The following is a 12120-nucleotide window of genomic DNA, read 5'->3' as shown; positions in this document are numbered from 1 at the left end:
ATTTTATTTATTTATTCATGGGAGACACCAAGGGAGAGGCAGAGACACAGGCAGAGGGAGAAGTAGGCTCCCTGCAAGGAGCCCAATGAGGGACTCGACCGGGTACCCTAGGATCATGCCCTGAGCCAAAGGCAAGCACTCAACCACTGAGCCACCCAGGCATCCCTCAATATTTGCTTATATTCTGAAATGATCACAGTAAGTCTACTTAACATCTATCACTACACATAGTTACAAATTTTTTTCTGGTGATAAGAATCTTTAAGATCTATCCTCTCAGCAATTCTCAAATATACAATATGATAGTACTAGCTATTGTCACCATGCTGTATATCACATCCTTAGAACTTATTTATAACAAACTTTGACCACCTTCACCCATTTATCCACCCCATACTCCTCATCTCTGGCAACCACCAATCTGTTTTGTACCTATGAGTTTGGGTTTTGTTTTGCTTTAGTTTCTATGTATAAGTGAGATCATACAGTATTTGTCTTTCTCTGTCTGACTGATGTCTTAGCATAATACCCTCAAGATTCATCCATGCTGTCGCAAATGGCATGATTTCCTTCTTTTCGTGGCTGAATAATATTCTACTTTCCAAATATACCATATTTTCTTTTTCCACTCATCCATTGATAAATATTTAGGCTGTTTCCATATCTTGGCTATTATAAATAGTGTTGCAATGAACATGGGATTCATATATCTTTGAGTTAGTCTTTTCATTTTCTTTTTTTTTTAAGATTTTATTTATTTATTCATAGAGACACAGAGAGAGAGAGAGAGATTGGCAGAGACACAGGCAGAGGGAGAAGCAGGCTCCATGCAGGGAGCCCGATGTGGGACTCGATCCTGGGTCTCCAGGATCACACCCCAGGCTGCGCTAACCCGCTGCACCACCAGGGCTGCCCAGTCTTTTCATTTTCTTTGGATAAATACCAAAAGTGGATTTGCTATATCATCTGGTAGTTCTACTTTTACTTTTTGTTTTAGAAACTCCATACTAGTTTCCTTTAAAAATTTTTTTTTAAATTTATTTGAAAGAGCAAGAAGAGTGAGAGAGGTGGGGCTTGACCCCAGGACCCTGGGATCATGACCTAAGCTAAAGGCTGAGCCACCCCAGTGCCCCTCCATACTGTTTTCCATACTGGTTAGATCAATTTACATTTCCACAAATGGTGCAAAAATTTCCCTTTTCTCCAGTTCATTGCCAATGCTTTTTTCTTGTCTTTTTGATAATGATCCTCTGTCAGGTATGAGGGGATATCTCACTGTGGTTTTGTTTTGCATTTCCTTGATATGGTGAGCACATTAACATATACTTATTGATATGTATGTCTGCTTTGGAAAAATATCTATTCAGGTCCTCTTGCCCATTTTTTTTTTTTAAATTTTTTATTTATTTATGATAGTCACAGAGAGAGAGAGAGGCAGAGACACAGGCAGAGGGAGAAGCAGGCTCCATGCAGGGAGCCTGATGTGGGATTCGATCCCGGGTCTCCAGGATCGCGCCCTGGGCCAAAGGCAGGCGCCAAACCGCTGCGCCACCCAGGGATCCCCTCTTGCCCATTTTTAAAAAAGATTTTATTTATTTATTCATGAGAGACACAGAGAGAGAGAGAGGCAGAGAGAGAAGCAGGCTCCATGTAGGGAGCCCGATGTGGAACTTGATCCTGATACTCCAGGATCATGCCCTGGGCCAAAGGCAGGTGCTCAACCACTGAGGCACCCAGGCGTCCTAATTTTTTTATTTTTAAATGTTTCCTGATTTCCATTATAATTGCTTTTTAATCTATGAAAAATATAAAATTGTTTTGGGTCTCCAAATATATGCATTCATTCACTCATTTATTTATTCTAATTTAATTACCTTGTAGTCCAGTAAATGGACTGTAGGATATTTAATCTTTGAAGTATGGGAAATTTCAGGGAAATATTCTGTTTCTGCTTGTAAAGAAGCTTAAAAAAGTATTTTTGCAGAGAAGGCTTCAAAATACAGCTTATAAATCAAGATAGTTGTGTTGTTAAATTTAAATATATTTTTAATGTTTCTAATTAATGTATCAATTTATGGACCTTTTATGTTAAAAAAAATCTATGACTGTAGATTTGTTCATTTTTCCTTGTAATTCCCTCAAGTTGTACCTTACATATTTTCAGACTATATCATTAGAGCCTTACAGGTTCTTCTCTGTTAAATCTTCACGGAGGATTTTTAAAATTATTATTATTTAGTGTCCATTCTTATCTCTATAAATGTGTTTGTTTTGAGTGGTATTACCATTGCTATTTTTATTTTGCTTAGAGTTGCATGGGACATTTTTTCCTTTATTTTAAGTCCTCTTTTTTTAAATCCTTTTTAGGGTTAATCTCTTATAAGCACCACATACCTGGACTTTGTTGACATCCAATCTATAATAAGTGAGATTAATATATTTATATTTATTGTAATTATTGGTATTTGAATTAATCCTGTTATCTTAAAAAAATCCTGTTATCTTTTTTATTTTCCCTTTGACACCTGTCTTCTTTCATTTATTCTCTTCCTATCTTCTATCAGTTGATAATATTTTCTCTTGTACACTTTTAAAAATCTACTCATTTATAAACTATTATTTCAAGTACAAATTCTCAATCATATTAGACACAAAGGCTCCTTTTCACACCAAATATTGAAGTACAAGTCTTTTGCTCTCCTAAAATTAACTTCACAGGTAGTATAATCCCTCACTATTCATAATTTTTTAAAACTCATTATAATGCCCTAACTTGACAAAAATAGGAACATTAAAGGAAAGAAAATTATAATATGAAAATGCCAAAAATGACTAAATATTATTAAACCTATATATACAGTTACCATAAACATGACAGCTACAAATGCAGACTTCCACACATACGTTGGTAATGCAAATGCTGTAAGCAGTGTTGCCACTGTTGATGTGATTTTCCAAAATGACAAAGCTCATGATAAAGTTCTGAATATAATGTGTAATTGTGCCTCAACTGCCTTGGTAGTTGCATACCTGGAAAATTTGGTACCTATTAAAACCATCTGGGGCAGCCCCGGTCGCTCAGTGGTTTAGCACCGCCTTCAGCCCAGGGTGTGACCCTGGAGACCTGGCATCAAGTCTCACGTCAGGCTCCCCAGGCTCCCCCTGAGGAGCCTGCTTCTCCCTCTGCTTGTGTCTCTGCCTCTCTTTCTCTCTGTGTCTCTCATGAATAAATAAATAAAATCTTCAAAAAAAAATTAAATCCATCTAAAAACACTTTGTGTTTATGTATAAAATATCAGGTAATCATTAGCAGGTTTTTCACCTATTTAAATATCCAGCACAATATTAAAAAATGTGATACTTCATTGTACCGGACTATTTTTTGCATTTCAGGACATCAGCACATATGTGTAGCCCCCACATATCTAACGCCAGCAGTTGTCTCACAAATGTCCAGCTCCTGACTCTCAGAGTGGTATCACTCTCATTGAGAAACCCTGACCTTGGGGATCCCTGGGTGGCTCAGCAGTTTAGTGCCTGCCTTCGGCTGGGGGTGTGGTCCTGGAGTCCCGGGAGATTGAGTCCCGCATTGGGCTCCCTGCATGGAGCCTGCTTCTCCCTCTGCCTATGTCTCATCGTCTCTCTGCGTGTCCCTCATGAATAAATAAGTAAAATCTTAAAAAAAAAAAAAAGTTAAAAGAAACAGGTGAAATATATTTTAATAATACACTTTAATACATGTCTAAAATATTATTTCAACATGTAATTAATGTAAAATTGTTAATAAGATTCTCTATTAAGTTTTCAATATCAGATATACTGTTTATACTTACAGGACATCTCAGTTTGGACTAGCCATGTTTTATTTTTTATTTTTATTTTTATTTTTATTTATTTATTTTTTTGTGAGGAAGTCCTTTAATAGAGACGGGCACACAGGGGACACAACTCGGCCCTGGGCCAGCGGATGCAGTGGCCCCTCCCCCCACCTGGCCTGGCCCAGGGGTGGACACCGGAGAGGCAGTTTTAAAAATACAGTGGGAGGGTAGCCCTGGTGGCTCAGCGGTTTAGCGCCGCCTACAGCCCGGGCGTGATCCTGGAGACTCCGGATCGAGTCCCACGTCAGGCTCCCTGCATGGAGCCTGCTTCTCCCCCTGCCTGTGTCTCTGCCTCTCTCTCTCTCCTCTCTGTGTAATCTAATGAATAAATAAATAAAATCTTTAAAAAAAAGTAAAATAAAAACACAGTGGGACTGATTCTTCATTTTTATGGAGAAGGGGACCCCAGAGGAGCAGCCCGCGGGAGCGTCTGCACTCAGAGAGGCGTCTGAGCGGCCACCCCCAGCTGTCGCACCCGGGAGGGGGCAGCGGCCCTCGGCGGCCCTGGCAGCACGGGAGGGACTAGCCATCTACAGCTCTTATGGTCCCCACTCTGCGTTCACGGTTGTGCTTTAGAACCCCCCGCCCTGCAGCCCTAGCCCGAAGCTCGGGGGGTGGGGGGACCCCCGCCCTCTGCGAGCTCAGGCTTGGGACAGAGCAGCCCTGCTCCTCGCCACGAGCCAAGAGGTCGCTGAAACAGAAGGTTCGACGCTGGACCAGATGCAGGCTGGCGGGAGCAGGCGGGGTTGGAAGGACGGGGGCGAGGCTCGAGGTCCGGTAGCAGGTGCTCATGGGCCGGGCAAAGTTAGGCTGGGGGCGGTGGACGGAGGGGAGCTGAGCATCTCCCGACACCATTCTGCAGCAGTGGGGGTTGGGGGCGAGGTGCCCACCCGGCGCGGCTGCCTCCAGTATCAGGGGCTGGGTGGCTGGGGCAGGCCCGGGCTCCAGGTACGCAGGTGGGGAGGGGCAGGGCATGGTGACGTCTGCGGGCGAGTCCCGCCGGCTGGAGGGGTCTACAGGTTCAGTTGTTCTCAAAGAGAGAGAGCAGGTCATCATTGTTGTTTGCGGGGAGGTCAGGTGGGCCCAGGTAGGATAGCAGTTCCTCGGGATTGGTCAGTTCTGGGAGTAGGTCCAGGGCCGGTTCCGGGGCCTCCCCCGCCCCAGGCATGGGGGGCCCCATCACGCCTGCGGCTGCGCTGAAGCTCAGCTCACCAAGGGAACCTGAGCTCACTGGGCCCAGGGTGGACTAGCCATGTTTCAGGTGTACAGTTACAATAGCCACATATTGCTAGTGGCCGCTATATTGGACCGCACAGATACAGAATGTTAGTCTTATCTTTAAAAAAAAAAAAAAAGACACGCATTAAATAGACATTATTTTTAAAAATATTTTATTTTATTTATTCATGAGAGAGAGAGAGAGAGAGAGAGAGAGAGAGAGAGAAGCAGAGGGAGAAGCAGGCTCCATGCAGGAAGCCCGACATGGGACTCGATTCTCCAGGATCAGGCCCGGGGATAAAGGCAGGGCTGAACCACTGAGCCACCCGAGCTGCCCTAGACAATATTTTCTAATCCCTAGTTAAACTTAATAAAATGTCTTGTAAATGTCTATGCTTATTATTTCTTACTAAAGTTCTTTCTGGTTTCTCTTGCTTACTATTCTTGCACTTATGGTTTCTTGATCATTCACACATGCCCTTCTACCCAGTAATATTCCTCACCCACAGTATCTTCATAACTTGGTCCCTCACAGTCAAGTTTCTGTTCTCACCTCCTCAAAATGGCTTTCTCAGGGTGCCTGGGTGGCATAGTCGGTTAAGTGTCTGAATCTTGGTTTCGGCTCAGGTCATGATCTCAGGGTTTTGAGATCCAGCCCTCAACTGGGCTCCATATTTGGCGTGGAGTCTGCTTAGGCTTCTCTCTCCCTCTCACTTTCTCTCTGTCCCTTCTACTTGTGCATTCTCTCAAATAAATAAATCTTTTTTTTTTTTAAAGAATGACTTTCTCTTGCTCAGTTATCAATTAATACTTTGATCAGGGATCCCTGGGTGGCGCAGCGGTTTGGAGCCTGCCTTTGGCCCAGGGTGCGATCCTGGAGACCCAGGATCGAATCACACGTTGGGCTCCCAGTGCATGGAGCCTGCTTCTCCCTCTGTCTGTGTCTCTGTCTCAGTCTCTGTCTCTCTCTCTCTCTGTGTGTGTGTGACTGTCATAAATAAATAAATTAATTAATTAAAAAAAAAAGAATACTTTGATCTGCTACAAACTATAAACAATGGTGACTTTTCTTATATAACAAAAAACCTGCAGACAGACACCCCAGGCTGGAGCAAAAAGACCATGATATCATCTGTGTCTCAGGCTCCACTGTTTCTGCTCTGCCATCCTTAGTGTGAAGTGTAATTTCTCTTATACCATGTCTCCTTACCCCAGGCAGTAATTGTGGCTTTTTTTTTGACTCTCCTTTGTTGGGCAACATCCCATCCTGTACTTCCACACAGAGTTTCCCTTTCATTTCCTATTGGGGCATGTGACGCCATGCTGAATTGATCCCTGTGAGACTGATAGAGAGGCTTTCAGCATTCAAGTGCAGCAGGCCTCTATGGTACCAGCTTCACACTGTGTACCCAACCCTAGCAGCACCAGCTGCCCTGCTTGTGCCCAACATCAGCAGCAATTATTCTCTCTGGAGGGGTTTAATGGTTTAATTCCTGACCACATAGCCTGCAAGCTTCATTTTCTGGTCTTCATACACAGAGTAAGTTATTCAATATCTTATAATAAATCTTTTTTTTTCCTTTTTTGCTTAAAATTAGCAAAAGCGGGTTGTTCTGTTTGTATCCAAGTACTGTGACTGGTACAAAGAAGTGGCATTGGATGTGGTTGCAAGCAGTGGCCCTTAAGGAAATAAGAATTTGGGACTGTTTCTGTGGTCTAGTTGGATTTACTTATTTTTAAAAATATTTTATTTATTTTTTCATGAGAGACACAGAGAGAGAGACAGAGACATAGACAGATGGGGACTTGATCCCAGGACTCCGGGATCACGCCATGAGCCAAAGGCAGATGGTCAGCCTCTGAGCCACCCAGGCATCCCTGTGGCCTGGTTGGATTGATTGATTGATTGATTTTTAAAGACTTTATTTACTTATTCATGAGAGACACAGAGACACAGGCAGAGACACAGGTAGAGGGAGAAGCAGGGTCCAGGCAGGGAGCCCAATGGCCTGGTTGGATTTAAAGGCTGAGTGAGGGCAGCCCCGGTGGCTCAGCAGTTTAGCACCATCTTCAACCCAGGGCATGATCCTGGAGACCCGGGATTGAGTCCCATGTCAGGCTCCCTGCAAGGAGCCTGCTTCTCCCTCTGTTTCTCTCTCGCTTGCTCTTTCTCTGTGTATGTGTGTGTCTCAAGCAAATAAAAAATCTTTTAAAAAAATAAAAATAAAGGCTGAGTGAGCATGCAGAGACCAAGGACAACCATTATCAGCTAGGAAAAAAGTGGTTACAGCTAAGGGTAGCAGGGCTCAAATGCTGATTAATGTTGATTAAGGCTAGGACTAGAATGAGGCAAGAGAGACACATGCCATGGGTGCAAAATGTAAAAGCACACCAAAAAACTCAATAACCAAAATAAATATTTCAGTGCAGTATTTTTGGGGATCCTGGATGGCTCAGACAGGTGAGTGTCCAACTCTTGATCTTAGCTCAGGCCTTGATCTCAGGGTGGTGGTAAGTTCAAGCCCCACACTGAAAATTTTTTTTATTTGATATTTTGTACCATACATATATGGTCATATATTTGACCCACAGGGACTATTAGCACTGAACAGACCACTGAGTCAACTTGACCTGTACAACAGTCAAAATCTAGATTTGATGGTAAAGGCTCTTTACAGCTTTATCTAGCCACCCCAATGCTTGCTCATTGGGCTCATGAGCTAGGTAGTTGCACACAGTATCAACAATGTGGATTTACCATTACTACAGATTACTTCACAATAGTTGGTACCCAAGCAGTTTGCCACAGTATCCAACCATGAGCAACAGGACTATGTCATCACCAGGTTGACCAGTTAGCTAGATTTCTTCTATTATGGAAGCAGTAATGATTTTTTTTTCCCTTACTGAGATAGATACTCCACAGGGATTAAAGTTGCCTGACATGCTTATGGCAGCAATACCAGTTATGGATGTTATCAACTCCTTATTCATAATCACGCTTTCCACATAAAATTGCTTTGGACTAAAGGATTTCATTTATAGTGAAAAAAGTAAAGCAATGAGTTGATGCTCTTGAGATTTGCTGGTCTTATTCTGTACCTCATCACCCACAAAGTTCAGACTCTATAGTGTTCTAAAACTTCTAAAAACCAAATGAGAGCACCATCTGGAAGACATACCTTGTAAAGCTGAGTATTGTCCTCACATCTAGTACATGGTCTCATCAAAACAAATATCTGGTAGTTTTTTAAGGTCTGGATACACAAAATAGAGACTGGGATAGAAACTATTAATATTATACCTAATGATCTACTACTAAAATATTTGTTCCCTCCTATTTAAAAAACTACCATCTCTGGGCTTTGCTGATTTGGAAGTCTTAATGTTCAGGGAGAAACTATTCCATCAAATTCATCCCACTGAATTAGAAGTTGAGAGTGCCACATAGACATTTTGGTATTCCTCAAATCACTGAATAACATGATATAAAGAGGCTTCTGTATTTAATAATTCTGATTTGACAAGGAAATAAGGTTCCTGCCATCCAAAGGCAGATAACAGATTTTCCAGGTGAAGTTTTATTTTCTTTTTTAAAGATTTTATTTATTTGGGAGGGGTGGGCAGAGGCAGGAGAGGAGAGAGAATTTCAAGTAGACTCCCTGAATGTGGAGCCCAAGCTGAGGGCTCAATCCCAGGACCCTAAGAACACAACCTGAGCTGAGACCAAAAACTGGTTGCCCAACTAACTGAGCCACCCAGGTGCCCCAGGTGGAGTTTTAAATGTTGTTGGCTCTATGTATATTTTCTTTCTTTTTCTTATATATATGCATAATATATTAGACATTTTAAAATTCTCTGTCACCCATCCCAATATTATTTTAAAAGGGGTATATTGTTCATAGATATCTTTACTAATTATTCTATAAGATACAGAACATCAAGATGGGCTTGTGACAGAACTTTTTGAATGAACATCACCTAGAAATTCTTTTTTTTTTTTTTAAGATTTTATTTATTTAATTCATGAGAGACACAGAGAAGCAGAGACACAGGCAGAGAGAGAAGCAGGCTCCATGCAGGGATCCTGATGTGGGACTCGATCCCGGGACTCTGGAATCATGCCCTGAGCCAAAGACAGACGCTCAACCGCTGAGTAACTCAGGCGTCCTCACTGAGAAATTCTAAATGTTAAGTTAGATGCATTCACTAATGTTACTTTGGATTCCCTCTTTTGGAGACGGCATATTTTGACTTGTGCAAGTTACAGTTGCATATTTCAGGGAGCATTTTTGTTTATTTGCTTGTTTGTTTTATGTTGGGAAGGAGAGTACATGCTGGCCAGCCAGGTATAGACTGTAGTGGGCATTTGTCATGCTTTCTGGCTTCATGGAATATTTTGCATACCTTATATTCAGGAGATTTGCTACATTAGGAGACTTATCTCCCAAAGTTCCTACCCAGAAACTCCCCTTAAAGTAAGGTATGATCAGAGAAGAATGATGTGGAGAATAAAGACACACATGGAATTGATTCTGATAAGTGTCAGAGATGCACTAGAGGCCATGATCCTAATTGCTACATCCTATATTTCTGTTAGCAGTAAAAGGTGTGGTACCTGTGCACAGTGGAGATAGAGGTGGCAGTAGGCAATGTGGGCCACTGCAGACTTGCCAAATGATCTTGCTTCAATTCTCACAAAGCAGCAAATGGGATCCTGTTAAAAAATAAGTAAGATGATGTCACTCCTCTTCTCAAAACCCTCCCATGGGTCTCACTCACACTCACAGTAAAAACTGATGTCTTGAGAATGGTCTACAAGGGGGGATCCCTGGGTGGCTCAGCGGTTTGGTGCCTGCCTTTGGCCCAGGGCACGATCACGGAGTCCCGGGATGGAGTCTCGTGTCGGGCTCCCTGCATGGAGCTTGCTTCTCCCTCCTCCTGTGTGTCTCTGCCTCTCTCTCTCTCTCTCTCTCTATGTCTATCATGAATAAATAAATAAATCTTAAAAAAAAAGAAATCTTTTGCCACAAAGTCTAAAAAATATTTGATTTTTTTATTAACAGTTTTATTAAAGTTATGTTTTGACATTTGAATCATTAATCCTTCTAGGGTTGGTTTTTGCACATGGTGCCAATTCCATTTCCTTTATGGTTTTTGGCCTATCCAGCTTTCCTTCATGTGGCAATTCACATTACTCAAAATAACCATAGAATTCTCTTGTCAATTTTTTTTATTTTATTTTTGGGGGGGGTGTTTTTTTTTTTTCAATTTTTTTTCAATTTTTATTTTTAGAGGAATGTCCCATTTTCTTTCTAATGTTTTTGTGTATCTCCTCTATTTCTTTCATCTTTATTAAAAAATGACTTCAGTTTTTTACAGAGAACTAGATCATGGTTTTATTATTACTACCAGTATTTTTTTTCCTACTTATTTTATTAATATCTATCACATTAATTTCTCCTTTCCAATTTCTTTGGCAGTATTTAATAGGACTTTAGTAGAATGTGATTGAATTAAAGCTTAATTAATTTGCTTTCACGCTTTCCAGTTTCCTAATTTTAGGTGAGATTTTATTCTGGGTATCACTTTGCCCCATCCCTTATTATTATTATTTTTTAAGATTTTATTTATTTATTCATGAGACACACAGGGAGAGGCAGAGATGTAGGCAGAGGAAGAAGCAGGCTCCCAGTGAGGAGTCTGATATTGGACTCAATCTAGGGACTCTGGGATCATGCCTTGAGCTGAAGGCAGATGCTCAACCACTGAGCCACCCAGGCATCCCTCTATTTTTATTTTTAAGTAGTGTTAGAGTATGGCATATGTGATATCAGTTTGGGGGCTTTATAATGTCTTTTATGGCCTACTTTTTGGAGAATTTTTATGAGTGTTCCAGGTAGATTTGAAAAAATGTTGTTTTTCTTGTTAAAAATAAAAACAAAATGTATATATCAAGCAAATTACCCAATGTAGCCTTATACCTACCTTTCTTCTATTTAATGTTTCTGAAAGACATTTTAGTTACTGTCATTGTGGGTTCCTCAAAAGTTCCCTATTTTATCAGCTTTTGCTGTATACATTTCAGAGCTGTATTGTTAGGTATTATTAGTGTTGTATGCTCTTGGTGGCTGCATCTTATTAAAATATGGAACATCTCTGAATATTGTTTGCTTTGAAGTCTGTATAATCTAATACTATCAACGCACCTGCTTTCTTCTTGATAATATTCCCTTATAAATGATTTTAAAATTCCTTTTTCAGTTAATTTTTTACTGTGAAATTTTCAAGCAAATACTAAAGAAAACATCATAATGAAGTTTATGTACCTATCATCTACCTTTAACATTTACCAATATTGTTACTGTTTCATTTATTCATCTACCTCTCCTCGGTGATGTTTTTTAAGCTAACATTTTGCTCGTTAGTATTTCTTTCTCTCTCTTTTTTTTTTTTTTTATGATAGTCATCACAGAGAGAGAGAGACATAGGCAGAGGGAGAAGCAGGCTCCATGCACCAGGAGCCCGATGTGGGATTCGATCCCGGGTCTCCAGGATCGCGCGCTGGGCCAAAGGCAGGCGCTAAACCGTTGCGCCACCCAGGGATCCCTCTCTCTCTCTCTCTTTTTTTTTAAAGACTATTTATTCAAGGGAGACAGAGAGAAAGAGGCAGAGACATAGGCAGAAGGAGAAGCAGGCTCCACGCAAGGAGACTGATGTGAGACTTGATCTGGACCCAGGATCATGCCCTGAGTCAATGGCAGACGCTCAACCGCTGAGCCACCCAGGCAGGCGTCCTTTGTTAGTATTTCTATATAAACCTCTAAAAGGTAAATCTTTCTAACATAATCACATTATCAACAAAATTAACGGTAATTCTTAGATCTTTGGTAAAAATGTGTGTTCACTAATAGATTTCTACAGATTTTTCCTACAACCAGGCTTTGGGAGGAGAACCTGGTGTAAGCATAGTCCAAACCTCTGGATGGCTCTTTTTTTTTTTTTTTTTTTGTTAAGATTTTTT

The 12120-nt window shown here is 41.1% G+C and overlaps 1 protein-coding gene across 5 annotated transcripts in view; it reads right to left on the bottom strand.

The window, feature by feature from the left end:
• Positions 1–12120, bottom strand: part of ZNF383 (zinc finger protein 383) — an 83283-nt gene that overhangs the window by 31362 nt on the left and 39801 nt on the right. For all 5 annotated transcript variants that reach the window (XM_072833842.1, XM_072833921.1, XM_072833673.1 and 2 more), the window contains one exon: positions 9715–9813. The gene's annotated coding sequence lies outside the window, so the exon portion shown is untranslated. The remainder of the gene's footprint in view (positions 1–9714; positions 9814–12120) is intronic.

Source organism: Canis lupus, chromosome 1, assembly GCF_048164855.1.
Source record: "Canis lupus baileyi chromosome 1, mCanLup2.hap1, whole genome shotgun sequence".
NCBI classification, from domain to species: domain Eukaryota; kingdom Metazoa; phylum Chordata; class Mammalia; order Carnivora; family Canidae; genus Canis; species Canis lupus.
The sequence above is the reverse complement of the archived record's forward strand: the minus strand, read 5'-3'. Positions and strand labels throughout refer to the sequence as shown.